At 45.4% G+C, this 23,182-nt stretch overlaps 1 protein-coding gene across 1 annotated transcript in view; it reads right to left on the reverse strand.

Annotated features, from left to right (window-relative positions):
• st6galnac3 (ST6 (alpha-N-acetyl-neuraminyl-2,3-beta-galactosyl-1,3)-N-acetylgalactosaminide alpha-2,6-sialyltransferase 3) overlaps positions 1–23,182 on the reverse strand; it is a 197,768-nt gene that overhangs the window by 44,898 nt on the left and 129,688 nt on the right. The gene's annotated exons all lie outside the window — the stretch shown is intronic.

Here is a 23,182-nt window from a genome sequence, read left to right on the forward strand (position 1 = left end):
TGCCACAGCATACACCATAGTATATCACAATATACCGCTGTATATACCTCAGTATACCAAAGTGTATAACTGCAGCATGCTTCAGTGTACTGCAGTATATGCTACAGTATATCAATGTATATTCTGCAGTAAACCTCAGTATATATTGCAGAATACTCTACAGAATATACAGCAGAATACCTCAGTATACCACAGTACGTACTGCAGAATACCACAGAATATACATTATATCACAGAGTATACCACAGTATGTACAGCAGTATACCACAACATATCTCAGTATACCATAGTTTACCACAGTATGTACTGCAGTATACCAAGTATATACCATAGTATATATCACAGCATATATCACTGTATACCATAGTCTACCACAGTACATGACTACCGACCAGTGGCTCTGACATCCACCATAATGAAGTGCTTTGAGAGGTTGGTCATAGCACACATCAACTCCAGCCTCCCAGACAACCTCGACCCAATGCAATTCACCTATCGCCATAACAGGTCTACAGTGGATACCATCTCCTTGGCCCTACACTCAGCTCTGGAGCACTTGGACAGTAAAGACACTTATGTTAGACTATTGTTTATTGACTACAGCTCCGCCTTCAATACTGTAATTCCAAGTAAACTCATCACCAAACTCTGAGACCTGGGACTCAACACCTCCCCCTGTAACTGGATCCCTGACTTTCTGACCAACAGACCACAATCAATGAGGATAGGCAGCAACACATCCAGCATGATTATCCTCAACACTGGTACCCCACAAGGCTGCATCCTCAGCCCTCTACTCTAATCCCTATACACTCATGACTGCAAGGCCAGATTCTGCTCCAACTCCATCTACAAGTTTGCAGATGATACCACTGTAGTAGGCCATATCTCAAATAATGGTGTCGGAGTACAGGAAGGAGATAGAGAGCTTAGTGACATGGTGTCATGACAATAACCTTTCCCTCAATGTGAGCAAAACAGAAGAGCTGGTCATTGACTTCAGGGAATGGGGCGGTGTACATACACCTGTCTACATCAACAGTGCTGAGGTCGAGAGGGTTGGGAGCTTCGAGTTCCTGGGAGTGAACATCACCAACAGCCTGTCCTGGTCCAACCACGTAGATGTCATGGCCAAGAAAGCTGACCAGCGCCTCTACTTCCTCAGGAGGCTAAAGAAATTTGGTATGTCCTCTTTGACACTCACCAATTTTTATTGATGCACCACAGAAAGCATCCTATCTGGATGCATCATGGCTTGGTATGCCAACTGCTCTGCCCAGGACCGCAAGAAACCGCAGAGAGTTGTGGACACAGCCCAGCACGTCACGGAAACCAGCCTCCCCACCATGGACTCAGTCTATACCTCTCACTGCCCTGGTGAAGCAGCCAACATAATCAAAGACCACACCCACCTGGGTCATTCTCTCTTCGCTCCTCTCCCGTCAGGTAGGAGATACAGGTGCCTGAGGGTACATATCACCAGGCTCAAGGACAGCTTCTATCCCATTGTGATAAGACTATTGAACAGTTCCCTTATACGATGAGATGGACTCTTGACCTCACAATCTACCTTGCACCTTATTTCTACCTGCAATGCACTTCCCTGTAGCTGTGACACTTTACTCTGCATTCTGTTATTGTTTTTAACTGTACTACCTCAATGCACTCTGTACTAACTCAATGTATCTGCACTGCGTAATGAATTGATCTGTACAAATGGTCTGCAAGACGAGTTTTTCACTGTACCTCGGTACAAGTGACAATAATAAACCAATACCAAATACATACCACATTATACCAGGGAAGATGGTGGGAATGATACATTTGCAGAGGTGCATGACTGGTATTGAAGAAGTCACTTGTTATTTCAATAGTACTTCATTAGCTGTGAAGCGCTTTAGGGCATCACTGAGACTTGATCAGGCACTATACTAATATGCCTATTTCTCTCCTGTTGACAGATCCAGCTGTGCATTTCCAGCAGTTTCCATATTTAACTGTGTAATCATGTTGTTTGTGTGATTTCCCTCCTGCTCAGGTGAAACAAGACTCTGAACACTTGAGAATATAACTGCAATATTGTTTCTCTGAGCCACTGAGCTCTCAGCAATTGCAGAACTCACAGAATAGAAATAAGCCATTTGGATCCACAGGAACCTCGTCGTCATTCACTGCATCTCATCCTATGAGCAGATCCTTCCGTTCCTATCTCCCTCACGTACTTGCCCACCCTTCCCTGAAGGACATCGACACTCACTGCCTCATCACTGGCTGTAACAAGTTCCACATTCTCACCATCCCATAAAGGTACTTCTCCCAAATTCCTCATTGAATTTATCAGTGAGTGTTTTAAATATATGATGCCTCATCTGACCTCCTTTAAAAGTGGGAACTATTTCTCTTTGTGTACCTTTTTAAAAACCTTTACTCATTTTAAAGAGCACAGTGCAGTGGTAAAGCCAGTGGAGAGTCAAGTTTACTTCCGACAGAAAATAAGTCGTCACTACCTGCTGAAGTTCTGCCTGTCCAGGTACGACCTACGGAAGGCCGTCGTGAGAGCGAAAAGGCAATTCTGAGTGAAGCCAGAGACACAATCAGATGCACGACAGCTGTGGCAAGGTCTGCATGCCATTACTTCCTAAAAGGCGAAACCTAACAGCATAAATGGCAGTGATACTTCACTCCCTGATGAGCTCAACGCCTTTTATGCAGGCTTTGAAAGGGAGAATAACATTACACCTGTGTAAATCCCCACAGCATCTGGCGACCCTGTGACCTCTGTCTCGGAGGCCAACATCAGAACATCCTTCAAGAGGGTGAACCCTCGCAAGGCATCAGGCCCCGACGGTGTACCTGGCAGGGTACTGAAAATCTGTGCCGACCAACTGGCTGGAGTGTTCAAAGACATTTTCAACCTCTCACTGCTGCAGTTGGAGGTTCCCACCTGCTTCAAAAGGGCAGCAATCAAACCGGTGCCCAAGAACAACAGGGTGAGTTGCCTCAACGACTATCGCCCGGTAGCATTCACATCTACTGTGATGAAGTGCTTTGAGAGGTTAGTCATGTCTAGAATTAACTCCTGCCTGAGCAAGGACCTGGACCCGCTGCAGTTTGTCTACCGCCACAACAGATCTATAGCAGATGCAATCTCACTGGCTCTCCACTTGGCTTTGGAGCATCTAGACAAAAGCAATACATATGTCAGGCTGCTGTTTATCGATTACAGCTCGGTGTTCAACACCATCATCCCCTCAGTAATAATCAACAAGCTTCAAAACCTGGGCCTCTGTACCTCCCTCTGCAACTGGATCATTGACTTCTTTATCAGGAGACCACAGTCAGTGCGGATTGGTAGTAACATCTCTTCCTCACTGACCATCAACACAGGCGCATCTCAGGAATGCGTGCTTAGCCCACTGCTCTGCTCTCTCTACATTCGTGACTGTGTGGCTAAGCACAGCTCCAGCGCCATCTATAAATTTGCCGATGACACAACTGTTGTGGGTAGAATCTCAGATGGCAATGGGGAGGCATACAGCAGCGAGATAGATCGGCTGGTTGAGTGGTACCGCAATAACAATCCCTCACGCAAGAGCAAGGAATTGATTGTGGACTTCAGGAAGGGGAATTCGGGAGAAAATACACCAATCCTCATTGAGGGGTTGGCGGTGGAAAGGGTGAGCAGCTTCAAATTCCTGGGCGTCAACATCTCAGAGGATCTATCCTGGGCCCAACACATTGATGCAATCACGAAGAAGGCACGCCAGTGGCTCTACTTCATTAGGAGTCTGAGGAGATTTGGTATGTTACCAAAGACTCTCGCAAATTTCTACAGATGTACGGTGGAGAGCATTCTGACTGGTTGCATTACCGCTTGGTATGGAGGCTCCAATGCACAGGATTGAAAAAGGCTGCAGAGGGTTGTAGACTTAGCCAGCTCCATCACGGGCACAACCCTCCCCACCATCAAGGACATCATCAAGAGTTGATGCCTCAGGTAAGCGGCATCCATCATTAAGGATGCTCACCAGCCGGGACATGCCCTCTTCTCATTACTACCATCAGGGAGGACATACAGGAGCCTGAAGACCCACACTCAATGTTTCAGGAACAGCTTCTTCCCCTCCGCCATCAGATTTCTGAACATTCCATGAATCCATGAACACTACTTCGTTATTCCTCTGAAGCACTATTTATTTATTTATTTATTTGTATTATAGTAATTTTATGTCTTGCACTGTACTGCTGCCGCAGAACAACAAATTTCACAACATATATCAGTGATAATAAACCTGATTCTGATTCTGGGAAGCATGGGCCTGCCTCATTGCCACATAATGTTCCATTCAGTTAGATAATGCCACACTACTTGTCCTTCGTGGCAAAGCTTCTGTGGAAAAACAGCTTTGATCACAAGTCCATCTGGTAGTGGTCAGCACAGAACATCCTGCAGACCCTGTGGGAGAAGGACATGATGAATCCTACGGGTTGGTTCCCCGAGCAGACTGTCAAAACCATTTGGCAGAATGCCTCATCACCAGAACTCACCAACAAGCAACAAGTCCTTGATGGCTGGCAGTGAGAGACGCCCTCCCTGTCAGATCCTTCCTGCACTGTCGGAATCTCTCCTCCAAAACTTGTTGCCTTCAAGACGGCTCTGATGAGGAGAAGACGATCGCCCACCCCACCTCTTCGTGGACTGTCTGTTTGTTAAGAAGGTCTGGAAAAGGATGCAAGTGTCTTCACTGAGGTTCGTCCCAAGCAGTAGAGTAACAGAGGACTTCTCTGATCTACGGGTTTTTCCCAGGGATGTACACTGAAATAAGTATCAAGTGTTTCGGGAAGATCATTAATTCGGTGAAAGATACCCTTCAGTTTTCCCAAAGCTTGTTGTTCTTCAGGAACAACAAGATGTCCGTGAATTAATGCTGCCAACTGACACATTCCAGGATGGGGGAATATGTACTAGGAGACATAATGAAGTTAGGTGTAGCCAATGTAAAGGAGAGTCTGGGTCCTTTGTAACCTGATGGGTACGTTGTTCAAAGCTGTGAGTGGCATTGGCCCTTTGTAAACAGAAAGCATTAATTTGATGATGCTGTGAATGTATTGACTTGACACTATGAATGTAAAGAAAGACATATACTGCTTGTATGAATAAAAATTATTTTTGAAATGCAAAAACACTGTTGCCTCACAGCTCCGGTGGCCTGAGTTTAATTCCGACCACTGGCGTTGTCTGTGTGGAGATTGTACATTCTCCCTGTGACTGCATTGGTTTTCCAGGGGTGCTCCAGTTTCCTCCCACATCCCAAAGGTAGGCAGGGTGGTAGGTGAATTGGCCATTGTAAATTACCCTCAGAGAGAGTTGGAATCTGGGATGAGTTGATGGGAATATGGGGACAATAAATAGGATGAGCGTAAATGGGTGCTCGATGGTTGGCTTGGGCCAGAGTCACATTCCAATTGATGACCATTAGGTTGCCTCTCAGCCTCATCTTTTCCAGAAACAGGAGCCATACTCTGTACAATAGTGGGCAGTGTGTGGTGCAGAGGGAGCACAGTGGTGCAGCAGGTACAGTTGCTGGCTTACAACTCAGGTTCAATCCTGATCTCTGACTCTATATGTGTGGAGCTCACATGTTCTCCCTGTGACTGTGTGGATTTCTCCTGGGTGTTCCAGTTTCCTTCTGTGTGCCAAAGAAATGCTGATTGATAGTTTAATTGATTACTGTAAATGTCCCTCGTGTGTAGGTGAATAGTTGGAGGATGAGGGTGGAGTTGATGGACATCTGAGATAGGGCAGACTGCAGGAAACCTCCCATATCAGAGGTAAATAGAATTAGGTCAAAAGGGGACATGACTGAGGTATATAAAATTATGAGGTGTATAGACAGAGTAGCTGCAGGAAACTTTTCCCCATATCAGAAGTCAATAGAACTACAAGATTTAGAGTAAGGAGTAAGAGATTTAGAGGGAATTTGAGGGGGGCCTTTTTCACCCAGAGAGTGGTGAGTATCTAGAATACACTGTCTGAGAGAGTGATGGAAATAGTGTCATTCACAGCATTTTAAAAAGTGTCTAGATAAGCACTTGAATTGCATGGCATGGGAGGCTATGGGCCAAGTGCTGGAAGGTGGGATTAACTCGGATGGGTGCCCACTAATCAGCATGGACATTGTTGTCCGAATGACCTGTTTCCATGCTACATGACTCTGTGACGTTATGGTTCTATGATTCCTTAATGTCCTCCTAGAGTGAGGGTAGTACTGATCAGGGATAAAAGAGGAAACGTACCTGGAGTTGGAAGAGGTAGGAAAATGAATACTTTGCTTCAGTATTCACCAGTGAGAGAGACCTTGACGTTTGTGAGGATGGCGGACGACAGATGGATATGCTGGGGCATGTCGACGTGAGGAAAGAGAATGTGCTGGAACTATTGAAAAACATTAGGATAGATAATTCACAGGGGCCGGACGGGATATATCCAAGGTTATTACGGGAAACAAGGGAAGAGATTGCTGTGCCTTTTGTGATGATCTTTGCGTCCTCACTGGCCACAGGAGTACTGCCAGATGATTGGAGGGTGGCAAATGTTGTTCCTTTGTTTAAGAAAGGGACTAGGGATAACCCTGGGAATTACAGACCAGTGAGGCTTACTTCAGTGGTGAGCAAATTACTGGAGAAGATTCTTAGAGACAGGATTTATGGGCATTTAGAGAAGCATAGGCTGATTAGGGACAGTCAGCATGTTTTTGTGAGGGGCAGGTCGTGCCTCACGAGCCTGACTGAATTCTTTGAGGATGTGGCAAAGTGCATTGATGAAGGTAGAGCAGTGGATGTGGTGTACATGGATTTTAGTAAGGTGTTCAATAAAGGTCCTCATGGAAGGCTTATTCAGAAAGTCAAGAGGCATGGGATCCAGGGAAACTTGGCTGTGTGAATTCAGAATTGGCTCGCTCATAGAAGACAGAGGGTGGTGGTAGATGGAACGTATTCTGCCTGGAGGTCAGTGATGAGTGGTGTTCCACAGGGATCTGTTTTAGGACCCCTGATCTTTGTGATTTTTATAAATGTCTTGGCTGAGGATGTGGAAGGGTGGGTTAGTAAGTTTGCAGATGACACGAACATTGGTGGTGTTGTGGATAGTGTAGGAGGTTGATGTAGATTACATCAGGACATCAGTAGGATGCAGAACTGGGCTGAGAAGTGGCAGACGGAGTTCAACCCAGATAAGTGTGAAGTGATACACTTCGGGAGATCAATTCTGAAGGCAGAATACAAGGTTAATGGCAGGACTCTTAGCAGTGTGGAGGAACAGAGGGATCTTGGGGTCCATGTCCATAGATCCCTCAAGGTTGCCACTCAGGTCGCTAGGGATGTTAAAAAGGCGTATGGAGTGTTGGCCTTCATTAGTCAGGATATTGAGTTCAAGAGCTGCGAGGTGATGTTGCAGCTCTATAGAACTCCAGTATTCTGTTCAGTTCTGGTTGCCTCATTATAGGAAGGATGTGGCAGCTTTAGAGAGGGTGCAGAGGAGATTTACCAGGATGCTACCTGGATTGGAGAGCATGTCTTATGAGGATAGGTTGAGTGAGCTAGGGCTTTTCTCTTTGGAGAGAAGAAGGATGAGAGGTGACTTGATAGAGGTGCACAAGATGATAAGAAGCATAGATCGAGTGGACAGTCGGAGGCTTTTTCCCAGGGCAACAATGGCTAACACGAGGGGACATAACTTTAAGGTGATTGGAGGAAGGTATAGGGGCGATGTCAGGGGTAAGTTTTTTACACAGAGAGTGATGGGTGCGTGGAACTCACTACCTGCAGAGGTTGTGGGGGCAGATACATTAGGGACACTTAAGAGACTCTTAGATAGACACATGGATGATAGAAAAATAGGGGGCTATGTGGGAGGGAAGGGTTAGATAGATCTTAGAGCAGGATAAAATGTTGGCACAACATTGTGGGCCGAAGGGCCTGTACTGTGCTATATCTACATCTCTATCCTTCAAAAGGGGTCAACACAGTAACCTATTGGAGAAAACTTAGAAGGTCCTGGCTGAACCACCACAATGGGTCTCACTTCTGCTAGCTCACTCACGCACAGTAACATTCAAAACAGAGCAGTGTGACAATAATCCACTCATCTGTTTTAACGTTGCAGGTTAAAGGATGGATGTTTACCAGGGAGAATCATTGCTCAATCTCAGGACTGGGAGTTGAATTCGCAACCTTCTGACTACAAGGTGAGAGAGCTACCAGCTGAGATGCAGAACAAATGTTGGCCAGAAGCCACGTATTTAATTAATACAATGAGATCATTTACAGACGTCAGAGAGGCCAGACAAACCTTACTTTAATATCTCATCCAAAAGACATTAAACTCTCTCAGAGTAGCACACTTTCCATTCTGCTCTGGAGTGTTGGCCTAGATTTTTGTGCTCAAGCCTCAGGAGAGATGTTTGACATTAATAACAATGATGTACATAAGAGACCGATGGATGCACATATAGAAGAAAATAGGACCATGGCTGCAAGAAGTTGTTGAGCTGAGAGGAAGAGCCTCTCAGACGTAACATTTGGGCCAAATGGGCTCTTTCTGTGAAATATTATACAACAGTGTCAGAGTGCAAAGCAGAATAAATAGATGCATGGTTTGGGACTAGTTGTCTGGGATCATTCCAAGGCCATTCATTGCCTATATTCTTTTGTTCATCTATTTTTGAATCAGATCACCTTACATCCAATTAACATCTCATTAACGTGACCCTGTCAGTGGAAATCTAGAGCACATTATAAAGCCTTTGGACCTTCGTTTGATTTATAAACTGTCATAATTATTTAATGCCTTTCAAGAATTCTTGCTGTCTTTTTTTTAAAACCAAGCATACCTGCCAAGTATAATTGATGAGGTTTGTGCTACGTGCAATGGGAATATGAAGGGGGGGGGGGAGGAGTTTGATGTGGGCATCAGTTGCTCCCTTTCTCACCGGTCCGATGTTGTCTGGAATACTGTGATTTTCTTATTCATTGTGCTGAGGGGTTCCATTTTCTCTTCAGGAGCAGGGAAAAGCAAAGAATCACCATGGTCTCTGTGTTACATCCTGATTAATATGTCTGCTATATCCACCTGCGTACAATGTCTGTAAGCAAGATTATCTGTATGCCAAAACAACAGAGTGATGAAAAGTGCCAGAGTCTTTACCTGTGGGTCATTTTAATAAGTTCCCAATTTCAGGATAGATTTCAAACTTCACTTGGGCAGAATGCGATTCAGCAATTTCCTTTCTATTACAGCAATTATGTTTGACACTTACAGATTAATTTTCCTGTGTTGCTGAACTTTCCTCAACAAAAGAAAGATTTGTATTTATATAGTTCCTTTCCTGACCTCACCCCATAGCCAACAAAATACTTTCCAAACTCCAGTCACTGTTGTAATGTCGGAAAGATGAACTCAACAAGCTGGAGACACAAGAGACTGCTGAAGCTGGAATCTGGAACAAAACACAAACTGCTGGAGGAACTCAGCAGGTCAGGTAGCTGTTTCTGACCCTGCTCTCACATAGTTATAATTGCTTAAGGTTGAGATGATGCAATAATTAGCTGATTTGGATGTGTCCTGTTTACTGCGGACATGACATACCAGGCCTTTTTCCCACTGTATCAGCAAATGTCATACTGTAGCTGGATTGGAGTAGTCTGGCTGGGGCAACAAACATCTAGTTCTGGAGCATGTCTTCAGCTGATGGAGCTCTGTCTGGCTCTATAGACTTCTGAGAGATCCCATGTACCCAGATGATTCTTGATATAGTGTTGGAGTGGATTGAATTGACTGAAAAACGGCTTCTATAATGATGGTGCTCATTGGAGGAGGTTGTAATAGATTAATCAATTAACACCTCTGGTTGCAGACAGGCAGGGATATGCTTCAAATTTTGCCTCTTGCATTCACATGCTGAGCTCAACCATCACTGAGAATGGGGATCCACTTCTTTTCAATAGCTTGACTGTCTATCATGATTCATGATGGGATATGACTAGGCCTGGATAGCTCTGAGCTGATCCGTTGGTTATGAGATTGCTTGGCCTTGCTTACAGCATGCATCCCTCACTGTTAAACATGTACAAAAAACCGTATTAAAGCCTCACTAGTCTGATACCTCATTTTCAGGATCACCCAAGGGTAAGTGGACAGTCTTGATTTAAAATTTTGATGCCTGTGTCTTAATTTGCACCTACAATCTTATACTGATCCACATTGGCTTCGGGTTCAGAAGGGCTTTGATTTTAACATGTTCATGCCAACTTTTAATTCTTTCCATCACTTTGCCCTCCTGTATTTCTATCACCTCCGGGAGCCTTTCACTCATCCGTGTTTCTCCAATTCTGGCTCCTTCTGCATCCCTGATTCCCATTGGCAGCCTTCACAATACGGCACTTTGTTTGGAATTCCCTCAGTAAGACCTCATGATTCTCCCTGTCCCTCTTTCCTGCAAAGCACGCCTTAAAACCCACTTCTTTGACCAAACATTTGGTCACCTGTCCAAAGAATTCCTTTTTCTTATATTTCTTTATGACATAGATTTTGGAAAGATGCGAAAATAACAGGGTTATTATAATGGGAGACTTCAACTTTCCAAATATTGATTGGTACCTACTTAGTGCCAAAGGTTTAGATGGGGCAGAGTTTGTTAAGTGTGTCCAGGATGGATTCCTGACACAGTATGTTGACAGGCTGACTAGAGGGAATGCTATATTAGATCTAGTTTTAGGTAATGAACCGGGACAGATCGGTGGGTGAGCATGTGGGGGACAGTGACCATTGCTCCATAACCTTTAGAATTGTCATGGGCAGGGATAGGAGCAAAGAGGACGGGAAGATATTTAATTGGGGAAAGGTGAATTATGAGGCTATAAGGCGAGAACTTGAGAGTGTAAATTGGGATGACATTTTTGAAGGGAAATGTACTATGGAGGATGTGGTCGATGTTCAGGGATCTTTTGAGGATGTTAGGGATAAATTTGTTCCCGGTGAGGCAGAGAAGGAATGGCAGGGTGAAGGAATCGTGGGTGACGAGAGAGGTGGAACAACTAGTTAGGAAGAAGAAGCAGCATACATAAGGTGTAAGCAGCAAGGACAGACAGGGATCATGAGGATATAGAGTAGCAAGGAAGGAACTTAAGAAAGGGCTGAGGAGAGTGAGAAGGGGACATGAAAAGGCTTTGGCGAGTAGGGTTAAGGAGAATCCCAAGGCTTTTTTCTCGTATGTAAAGAGCAGAAGGATGGCTAGAGTAAAGGTAGGTCCGATTAAAGACAAAGGTGGGAGGATGTGCCTGGAAGCTGTGGAAGTGGGTGAGGTTCTCAATGAATACTTCTCTTCAGTATTCACCAAGGAGAGGGGTCTTGATGATGCTGAGGACAGTGTGGTAAGGGTAATGTTCTAGAGTATGTAGATATCAAGAGAGAGGATGTGTCAGAGTTGTTAGAAATATTAGGACAGATAAGTCCCCGGGGCCTGACGGGATATTTCTCAGGCTGCTTCGTGAGGTGAGGGAGGAGATTGCTGAACCGTTGGTTAGGATCTTTGAGTCCTCATTGTCAACGGGGATGGTACCGGAGGATTGGAGGGTGGCAAATATTGTCCCCTTATTCAAAAAGGTAGTAGGGATAGTCCAGGGAATTATAGGACCAGTGAGCCTTACGTCTGTGGTGGGTAAGCTGTTGGAAAGGATTCTAAGAGATAGGATCTATGAGCATTTGGAGAAACCATGGACTGATTAGGGATACCAGCATGGCTTTGTGGAGGGAGATCTTGCCTCACAAGCCTGATAGGGTTCTTTGAGGAGGTGACCAGGAAGATTGATGAGGGTAGTGCAGTGGATGTCGTCTACGTGGATTTTAGTAAGGCACTTGACAAGGTTCCACATGGTAGGTTTCTTCAGAAGGTCAGAGGCCAAGGGATCCATGGAAGCTTGGCCATGTGGATTCAGAATTGGCTTGCCTGTAGAAAGCAGAGGGTTGTGGTGGAGGGAGTGCATTCGGATTGGTGGGCTGTGACTAGTGGTGTCCCACAGGGATCGGTTCTGGGACATCTACTTTTTTGTGTTATTTATTAACGACTTAGATGAGAGGGTGCAAGGGTGGGTTAGCAAGTTTGCAGATGACACAAAGATCGGTGGTGCTGTGGATAGTATGGAGGGCTGTCGAAGCTTACAGAGGGATATTGATAGGATGCAGAGCTGGGCTGACAAGTGGCAGATGGAGTTCAATCCGGAGAAGTGTGAGGTAGTACACTTTGGAAAGACAAACTCCAAGGCGGAGTACAAGGTAAATGGCAGGATTCTGAACAGTGTAGAGGAGCAGAGGGATCTGGGGGTTTATATCCACAGATCACTGAAAGTTGCCACACAGATGGATAGGGTAGTTAAGAAAGCTTAGGGGATGTTAGCTTTCATAAGTTGTGGGATCGAGTTTATGAGCCGCGAAGTAATGATGCAGCTTTACAAAACTCTGGTTAGGCCACACTTAGAGTACTGTGTCCAGTTCTGGTCGCCTCATTATAGGAAGGATGTGGAGGCGTTGGAAGGGGTGCAGAGGAGATTTACCAGGATGCTGCCTGGATTAGAGAGTATGGATTATGAGGAGAGACTAAAGGAGCTACGGCTTTACTCATTGGAGAGAAGGAGGATGAGGGGAGACATGATAGAGGTGTACAAGATATTAAGAGGAAAAGATAGAGTGGATAGCCAGCGCCTCTTTCCCAGGGCACCAATGCTCAAAACAAGAGGACATGGCTTTAAGGTAATGGGTGGGAAGTTCAAGGGAGATGTCAGAGGGAGGTTTTTCACCCAGAGAGTGGTTGGTGCATGGAATGCGCTGCCTGGGGTGTTGGTGGAGGCTGATACTTTGGACAAGTTCAAGAGATTGTTAGATAAGCATATGGAGGAATTTAAGACAGAGGGATATGTGGGAAGAAGGGGTTAGATAGTCTTAGGTGTGGTTTGAAGGGCAGCACAACATGGTGGGCCGAAGGGCCTGTACTGTGCTGTATTGTTCTATGGTTCTATAGAAGGAGGCCTTTTGGCCCATTGAGTCAATCCTGGCTCCCAGAGCTTTCATATCACTTCCAATCTCCCTACCATCAGGCAGAAGATACAAAAGCTTGAAAACACACACCAGCAGACTCAAGGACAGCTTCCCTTTGACACATCCCCTGGCGCATCTGCTCTCCCCTCCTCCCCCACACCTGCCTATCACTATCTCTTACCGGCACCTACTTATCACCACCTTGTGGCCACCCCGCCTCCCCTCTTTTGTCCACCAATCACTGCTCTGTTATTCCCTCCTAAATATTGGGCTTCCCCTTTTCCTATCTTCAGTCCTGAGGAAGGGTCCTGTCCCAAAACGTTGACTGCCTGCTTTTCTCCACAGATGCTGCCTGGCCTGCTGAGTTCCTCCAGCATCATCGTGCTTTTCATCCAGATTCCAGCATCTGCAGTCCTTCAAGGACAGCTTCTATCCAGCTGTTATAAGACTCTTAAACAGGCCTCTTCTATGTTAAAGATGAACTCTTGTCCTCACAATCTACCTCATCATGACCCTTGCACCTTATTGTTCACCTGCACTGTAACTGTAACACTACATTCTGTATTCTGTTATTGCTTTTCCCTTGTACTACCTCAAAGTACTCATATTTTGAAATTATCTGTATGGATGGCTTATAAAACTAACTTTTTCATTGTATCTCGGTACATGTGACAATAATAAACCAATCTCAATTCCAATATCATTACCGCAGTTATTTCTCTGTAATCTATTCTTTCTCACATGTCCATCAATTCTCCACCCTTCTGCACTAGGGGCGATTTACAGGGGCCAATTAACATGCAATGGAGTGGCACAGCTGGTAGAGCCGCTACCTCACAGCACCAGTGACCCGGGTTCGATCTTGACCTCAGGTGCTGCCTGTGTGGAGTTTGCGCGTCCTCCCTGTGACTGCGTGGGTTTCCTCCGGTGCTCCAGTTTCCTCCCACATTGCAAAGACATGCAGATGGTGGGTTAATTGGCCGCTGTAAATTGCCCCAAGGGTGTAGGTGAGTGGTAGAACCTGGGGGGAGTTGATGGGAATGTGGGGGGAAATAAAAAAATGGGATTAATGAAGGATTGGTGTAAAATGAGTGGTTGATGGTCAGTGCAAATTTGATGGGCTTAAGGGTCTCTTTCTTTGCTGTATCTCTCTGTGAACTTATGACAGCCAGCACATCTTTGCAATATGGAAGGAGATTGAGCACCTAGAGGGGAAACCCACACCGTCTCAGGGTGATGTGCAAGCTTCACACAGACAGCACTGCAGGTTGGGATAGAACCTGGGTTGCTGGAGCTGAGAGGCAAGCAGCACTACCTGCTGCACCACTGTGCCGTCCCCAATCCAGCGCCAGATTTTGTATGGTAATCCTGCTGTGATTCACCTGGGGCATTTTACTTCACTGACAAAAATGAAGCAGGTTTTTCTCCCAGATGCCAGATTTTAGGATGGACCTGCCCTGGGTGTTCCTGGCCTACTGAGGCCGCACTGTCAACCACCCATTTACACTAATACTTTCTTTTATTTCCCCCCACATTCCCATCAACTTCTTCCAGGTTCCACCACTTACCTATGCACTAGAGACAATTTACAGCAGTCAGTTAACCTACCGACCTGCACATCTTTGGGATGTGGGGAGGAAACCGGAGCATCCGGAGGAAACCCACGCAGTCACAGGGAGAACATGCAAACTCCACACAGACAGCACCTGAGGTCAGGATTGAACCCAGGTCTCCGGTGCTGTGAGGTAGTGGCTCTACCAGCTCCACCATGGTGCTGCCCTGCAAAAGTATTACATATTTTTAAAACATTTTTTTAACATGTAATTGCTACTGAATGCTTGTGAACATCAAACATACTCACAGATAGACAGTAACACTGGCACCTATTGATAGCTAATGAGGCAGGGATGGAGTCTCACCAGCTGTTAAAGCTGTTGTGTGAGTGCAGCCAACTGCCTGCATTGTGTCAACCCCTACAGGCTAAAGTGCTTGAAGTCAGGCTCCCAACAGGAAACTTCAACAGGGACTATGCTGCAACAGAGACAGGTAACAGGGATCTTGAGGCATTGGAAGGTTAACTTCACTGCATTATTGAAGTACAAGCTGCCATTAAGTCCCTTCGTTACAAACAGGTTCTGTTTTTACGGATGTCCACAAGTCCATTTTATCCATATGTTGGAAACTATGATACAGTAACCATATCCCTACAGTATTGTAATGAATGGCGTCGATGATGGCTAATTAACATGAACATTCATTTATTGTCTTCCCCTGCAAAGTTACAATGGTACAGAATCACCATGTTCCATGCTCAGTGGCTGGTTTGTATAGGCTTGAGGTATCAGTGCATGTTACAAAGTTTAATAGAGTATCATTGTACAATTATCAATAGAAGCGAATGCTTGTCAATTTCCAAAGTAACTCTCTTAAGTGGCCTCCCGTGGTGAAACTGGCAGCCAGTGAGAAAATGGCGTCTGATTCTTGCAGGGAGGTTGCATGTAAATAGGTATTTTTTTCAAGTCTGGTTCTCGCTTGAATTTATGTAGCAGTTTGCGCAACGCTATTACAGCGCCAGTGACCTGGGTTCAATTCCGGCTGCTATCTGTTTGTACGTTCTCCCTGTGACTGCGTGGGTTTCCTCCGGGTGCTCCAGTTCCAAAGACATACGGGTTAGGAAGTTGTGGGCCATACTGTGTTGGCACCGGAAGCATGGCGACACTTGAGGGCTGCCCCCCAGAACACTCTATGCAAAAAGATGCATTTCACTGTGTGTTTCAATGTACGTGTGACTAATAAAGAAATCTTATCTCATCTTATTTATGGGAGCTTGATCGTACGTACATGGTGTCCATAAGTCGGGTGTCTGTAACCCAGGGAGCACCTGTACTGAATAATGTGCAATGGATGGAGCATCCTGGAGCTGAATGGTAAGGGGGACAAGGACGGGAAGGGACATTGAATGGCCTGATCAATGGGCCATAACGACGTCAGGAGGGCTACAGAACAGTGCTCAGGCTGGAAAACAGAATGAGCAATCTCACTGGAGGCAAAGGTCCCGTGTCTGATTGGAAAAAGACTGTCCACCATCAGTCAGAAACTAGAAAATAAAATCCTGAGGGAATGCCAAAAATAATCACTAATCTGTTTTAATGAGATTTTAATCGGCGCTTTCACAGTGTGAAACAATGCTCTCCTTCCCAGACCACTCTTGATGTGTGCCCTGCATTGAATGCTTATGCTAAATTTGTGGAAGAGATACATTAGCTATGGCAAAGGGGCTTTTTAGGTACTGCAGATCCTGTTCTTATCCTCTGTTTCTTACTGAGCAGCAGCAGAGATTTATGTTCACCATTAAGCAGGTCCTTAAGGGATCAGTATAATAATCCCATCAGCATCATTGCTCTGCCTTTCTGGTTCTGTGGTCCCAGATTTTCGGAAGTGGTGCACCGGACATGTGAAAATGTTATAATCCTACTTTTGGGCTGCATCCTGCAGTTTAAGCTTTTGCAACCTCAAATCAGGCCAATGGCACAGCGGTCCTGCAAAAAGCATTTAGTGCCTTAGTCGACATTCATAAATTGCAGACTGATGACCTCATTTGTACTGCAAAATTGAATTTACTGTAATTCAGGTAATATTCTGTACTGTTGGCTAACCAGTAGGTACTGATTGATAAGGAAAGCATTGAAGGTCAATGAAGAATAAGGGGGATGAACTGAGGGCTTGGATAAGTATGGGGGACTATGATATCGTGGCTATTACTGGGACGTGGCTGACGTCAGGAGAGGAGTGGATATTGAATATTCCTGGTTTTCGGTGTTTTAAAGAGGATAGGGAGGGGGGAGAAGAGGAGGAGGGGTGGCGATACTGGTCAGGGACACTGTTCCGGCTGTGGAAAAGATGGATGTTGTAGAAGGATCATTTCTAGAGTCCGTATGGGTGGAATTAAGGAACAAGAAAGGAGCAGTTACTCTACTAGGAGTATTCTATAGGCCCCCCGGTAGCAGTAGAGATATAGAGGAGCAGATTGGCAAGCAGTGTTTGGAGAGAAGCAAAAATAACAGGGTTGTTATAATGGGAGACTTCAACTTCCCAAATATAGACTGGAACCTGCTTAGTGCCAAAGGTTTAGATGGGACGGAATTTGTTATATGTGTCCAGGAGGGATTCCTGACGCAGTATGTTGACAGGCCGACTAGAGGGAATGCCATGTTAGATCTAGTTTTAGGAAATGAACCGGGGACAGGTGATGGATCTATTGGTGGTGAGCATTTGGGGGACAGTGACACTGCTCCATAACCTTTAAAATTGTCATGGACAGGGACAGGTGCAGAGAGGACAAGAGGATTTTTAATTGGGGAAGGGCGAACTATGAGGCTATAAGGAGAGAACTTGGGAGTGTAAATTGGGATGTCCTTTTTGAAGGAAAATGTACCATGGAGATGTGGTCGATGTTCAGGGATCTTATGCAGGATGTTAGGGATAAATATGTCCTGGTGGGGCAGAGAAGGAATGGCAGGGTGAAGGAACAGTGGGTGACGAGAGAGGTGGAACGACTTGTTAGGGAGAAGAAGGTAGCGTACATGAGGTATAAGCAGCAAGGTTCAGACAGGGCCTGTGAGGAATATAAGGTAGCGAGGAAGGAACTTAAGGAAGGGCTGAGGAGAGCTAGAAGGGGACATGAAAAGGCTTTGGCTAGTAGGGTTAAGGAAAATCCCAAGGCCTTTTTCAAGTACGTGAATGGGTAGGAGGATGGCTAGGGGTAAAGGTAGGTCCCAATTAAGGACAAAGGTGGGAGAATTTGCCTGGAGGCAGCGGAAGTGGGAGAAGTTCTCAATGAGTATTTCTCTTCGGTATTCACCAGGGAGAGGGGTCTTGATGACGTGGAAGGGAGTGCTGGTAGGGGTAATGTTCTCAAGGTTGTAGATATCAAGAGAGAGGATGTGTTGAAGTTGTTAAATAATATTAAGACAGATAAATCTCCGGGGCCTGACGGGATTTTCCCCAGGCTGCTTCGAGAGACTAGGGAGGAGATTGTTGAACCACTGGTAAGGATCTTTGAGTCCTCGTTGTCCACGGGGATGGTGCCGGAGGATTGGAGGGTTGTGAATGTTGTCCCCTTGTTCAAAAAAGGTAATAGGTACAGGCCAGGGAATTATAGACCGGTGAGTCTCACGTCTGTGGTGGGTAAGCTGTTAGAAAGGATTCTAAGGGATAGGATTTATGAACACCTAGAGAATCATGGACTGATTAGGGACAGCCAGCATGGCTTTGTGAAGGGAAGATCTTGCCTCACAAGCCTGATAAGAGTTCTTTGAGGAGGTGACCAGGAAGATTGATGAGGGCAGTGTGGTGGATGTGGTTTACATGGATTTTAGTAAGGCGTTTGATAAGGTTCCTCATGGTAGGCTTCTTCAGAAGGTCAGAGGCCAAGGGATCCAAGAAAGCTTGGCTGTGTGGATTAGGAATTGGCTTGCATGTAGAAAGCAGAGGGTTGTGGTGGAAGGAGTACCCTCGGATTGGAAGGCAGTGACTAGTGGTGTCCCGCAGGGATTGGTTCTGGGACCTCTACTTTTTGTGATATTTATAGATGACTTAGATGAGGGGGTGGAGGGCTGGGTTAGTAAGTTTGTGGACGACACTAAGATCGGCGGTGTTGTGGATAGTGTGGAGGGCTGTCGGAGCTTACAGAGGGATATTGATAGGATGCAGAGCTGGGCTGACAAGTGGCAGATGGAGTTCAATCCGGAGAAGTGTGAGGTGGTACACTTTGGAAGGACAAACTCCAGGGCAGAGTACTGGGTAAATGGCAAGGTACTTGGCAGTGTGGAGGAGCAGAGCGATCTGGGGGTTCATATTCACAGTTGATTGAAAGTTGCCTCACAGGTGGAAAGAGCAGTTAAGAAGGCCAATGGGATGTTGGCTTTCATAAGTCGCGGGATTGAGTTTAAGAGCCGCGAGGTGATGATGCAGCTTTACAAAACTCTAGTTAGGCCACACTTAGAATACTGTGTTCAGTTCTGGTCGCCTCATTATAGGAAGGATGTGGAGGCGTTGGAGAGGGTGCAGAGGAGATTTACCAGGATGCTGCCTGGATTAGAGAGTATTGAATATGAGGAGAGGCTTAAGGTGCTAGGCTTTATTCACTGGAAAGGAGGAGGATGAGAGGAGACATGATAGAGGTATATAAAATATTGAGAGGAATAGATAGAGTAGACAGTCAGTGCCTCCTTCCCAGGGCACCAATGCTCAAGACGAGAGGGCATGGCTTTAAGGTTATGGGTGGGAGGTTCAGGGGAGATGTCATGGGGAGGTTTTCACCCAGAGTGTGGTTGGTGCATGGAATACACTGCCTGGGTGGTGGTGGAGGCAGATACATTGGACAGGTTCAAGAGCTTGTTGGATAGGCATATGGAGGAGTGTGGGATGGGGGTATATGCGGGAGGAAGGGGTTAGGTAGTGTGAGGGTGGTTTGATGGACGGCACAACATGGTGGGCCGAAGGGCCTGTTTTGTGCTGTATGGTTCTATGGTTCTATGGTTCTATGGTTCAACTTCTATGAGAACATCTTGTTTGAATTCTGCTCCCAGAACCCTCAAGAACACGTCAGACCTTCTAGCTCTAGATGCTAACACTAATATTGCTCAAACGTCTTGAAAGCTCCCAGAGGATCAAGAATCCTTGCAGATCCTTCACAGCTCTTTCCTGCTGCTAAATGACAATGCCTGCTTGTCAACCAGGCTGCCAGTCTGGCCTGGTGTCACAAGGGAATTTGCAAAGAACTACTTTAATGAGGCTTTGTTATTGAGAATGAGATGGCCTCTGGAACCTTGCCTTCAATGAGCCTTCACTTCCCCAAGGGCTCCCCCAGTCTTTTCCTGCATTCTTGTGAAAACAAAGGCCATCATTCCACTGTGGTTTCAATAGCTATAGACTGATGCAGCCAAAGCAATCAAGAGTGGATGCAATTGCAAATGGTGCTAGTCATTTTGGAACACAAAGTTAAAATTCTTTTTGGGGTGTAGCATCGCTGACAAAGCCACCATTTATTGGCCATCCTTTATTGGCCATCCTATGCTATCCTGATAAGGAGGCAGTGAGTCTTCACTTCACACGATCCTTTGATACAACTTGGCGTCTTGGTCAGTCATCACAGAAGGCAATGAAAATGAACCATATTTATACGAGACTGGAGTCACATCTAGACTCAAATTGCATAAACACAGCAGATTTCCTTCCCTGAAAGAAATGAGTGGAAGAGATATGTTTCACACAAAATCTGATCCCATCGTGGACACTTCTGATATCTTGCTAGGGTTATATTTCCAAAAATTAAATTCCAATGTGTGGAGGGAGACCACAAGGGAAATGAGTAAGACATTTTTAAGCCATAACTTTTTCAAGATAAGATATCTTTATTAGTCATATGTACATCGAAACACACAGTGAAATCCATCTTTTGCATAGAGTGTTCTGGGGCAGCCCACAAGTGTCACCACGCTTCCAGTGCCAACATAGCATGCCCAGAACTTCCTAACCTGTACGTCTTTGGAGTGTGGGGGGAAACCGGAGCACCTGGAGGAAACCCATGCAGGCACGGGGAGAACGTACAAAATCCTTACAGACAGCGGCCGGAATTGAACCCGGGTCTCTGGCACCGTAAAGCGTTATGCTAACCGCTAAATTTTTCATCATATTCCATAGGAGGAGCCCATTTGGCCCATCGATCTATGCTGGCTCTCTGAGTAATCCCATCAATCCCATTCCCCCATTTATTTCCTGGTAATCTGCTCTCTCTCTCTCTCTCGCTTTCCCAATAACCTGTTCTCCCTCGATTTGAACAGTGGAAGCAGAAGCAAAAGGGAAGTAGATATATAATGCAAAAAGGAATGCACAGTGAATGAACTGTACGGATAGAATCACAGAAGAGTTATGGTATGAGCTGGGCAAAGATAGAAAGTAGACATGTTTTAAACTGGAGGGAAAGGTGGAGTGAATAAAAGGAATGTCTGTGATAGGACATTAATTTAGCACACCTTACCCCTATCTCAGCCAGTATCACTGCCACTTGCATCTCAGTCTCACTTGGTCTCCATCCTATCACTGACATTCCTTTTGTTCTCTCCACCCTTCCCTCCTCTCTGCACCTTAAAACATGTCTGGTTTCTACCTTTTCCTAGCTCTGATTGACCTGCATAGTTAATTCTGCTTTCCTCTCTCTACAGAAGCTGCCTGACCTGCTGAGTATATCTCCAGCTTTTCTGTTTCTATTTCAGATTTCCAGCATTTGCAGTTTCTTGCTTAACCAAAACACAGAAAGTGTTTTCTCAGGGTTTTTTTTTTGCGGCTCTGACCTCTCTTGGCGGGAAAACCTATCAGCAACTGTGGACCTTCCCAAATTTGGGAAACTCCATGTTTGGAATACAACAGATAAAAGATGCAATTCTGACTGTGCCTTGCTACTGAATGAAAGGGGGTTAAGACACTTTTGTCAGATCACTTTTATCGTGAAGCAGTCTGCTGACTTGAGTTTAATCACTTTAATGAAAATTTCGGTTGTCAAATTATATTTTAAATGAGCTCTTGCACATTAATGGCTGCTGTTGTGACCTCCACCCCACCTCTCCTCATCATAAATCACCCTAATTGAAGTATATGTGAGACATTAAAAATAGGCTATAGAATTAACTGCAATCTCGGCCCAGTTCCATACATTACCCTTTAATTCCTTGGTCCAAACTGGATGGGAAAAGCTTATGCATGCAATGAGCTCTTGATCTGACATCACAATTAATGCACAAACTGTTAGCAGGGCATATGCTTAATCCAATTATGATGATTAATGGCTGATGTGTCAGGCTTTTTTGCAGGTCACATTAAAATATAATCAATCCTTAAATCAATACAATCTCTGTCAATCAACAATAGTTTGTTCCACAGGTCATCCAGGCTCCGTGACAGACCAGGTCCTACCCTTTTTAAATTTACCACACACACCCAACAAACCGGGCTTATAAAGCAACTTTTTAAGCCCACAGGAGGCCACCCGGCCCACTGAGCTGGTTCTGACTTCTTTAAGGAGAGAGCCAATTAGAGCTCACAGACAATGCTCTCTGCATCCTTTTGAAATAGTGCAGTGGGATCTTTTATGTGCACCTGGGCCTTGGTACATGTTTCACCTGAAAGGTGGCATGCTAGCATAGCAGTTAGCATAATGCTATTACAGCGCCAGCGACCTGGGTTCAATTCCCGCTGCTGTCTGTAAGGAGTTTGTATATTCTCCCTGTGTCTGCATGGGTTTCCTCTGGCTGATCTGGTTTCCTCCCACATTCCAAAGACGTACAGGTTAGGAGCTGTGGGCATGCTATGTTGGCGCTGGCAGGGTGGCGACACTTGCGGGCTGCCCCCAGCACATTCTTAGCAACGCAAAAAGACGTATTTCACTGTGTTTCAACGTACATGTGACTAATAAGTAAATATCTTATCGTATCAAATGCAGCAGACCCTCAGCGCCGCATAGTTATTAGTTCACATAGAGTGCCTTACATTCCTCTAAATGCAGCCCCAAATGCAGCACGACCTCAGTTTTGCATACTTGTTGGCTCACATAGAGAGCCCTGCGTTGCTCTGAATGCAGCCTTAAACACAGCACACCCTCTGTACTGCATAAATGAGGAGCAGAATGTCCCGACAAACAGTGCTTAGTGGAACGGTAATGGTTCGAAAAGGCAGCGCTTCTTTTCTTCAGAGTATCTTCGGTTCATTGCTGTGCATCTGAAACAGGACAGAGCCAACAAACCCCCTTACTCACAGGCAAACACCTTCAGTATGTGGCACGACCTTAAGTATTTCACTGGAGTATCAGGTTCATTACTATTTCAACTCTTGAACCCACCATTGGACAGCAACAGTAATAGAGATATGGTACCATAACGTTAACGTCATTGGACCAGTAATCCAGAGAGCCAGAGCAACGGTGCAAAAACCACCACAATCACTGGGAAGTTTAAATTCAGTTAAGTTAAATATAGTTCATTATCATGAAACTATCAAGTTCACTCATGTCCTTCAAAAGGGAAATCTCTCATCTTT

The sequence above is a fragment of the Pristis pectinata genome, chromosome 3 (assembly GCF_009764475.1).
Source record: "Pristis pectinata isolate sPriPec2 chromosome 3, sPriPec2.1.pri, whole genome shotgun sequence".
Lineage (NCBI taxonomy): Eukaryota > Metazoa > Chordata > Chondrichthyes > Rhinopristiformes > Pristidae > Pristis > Pristis pectinata.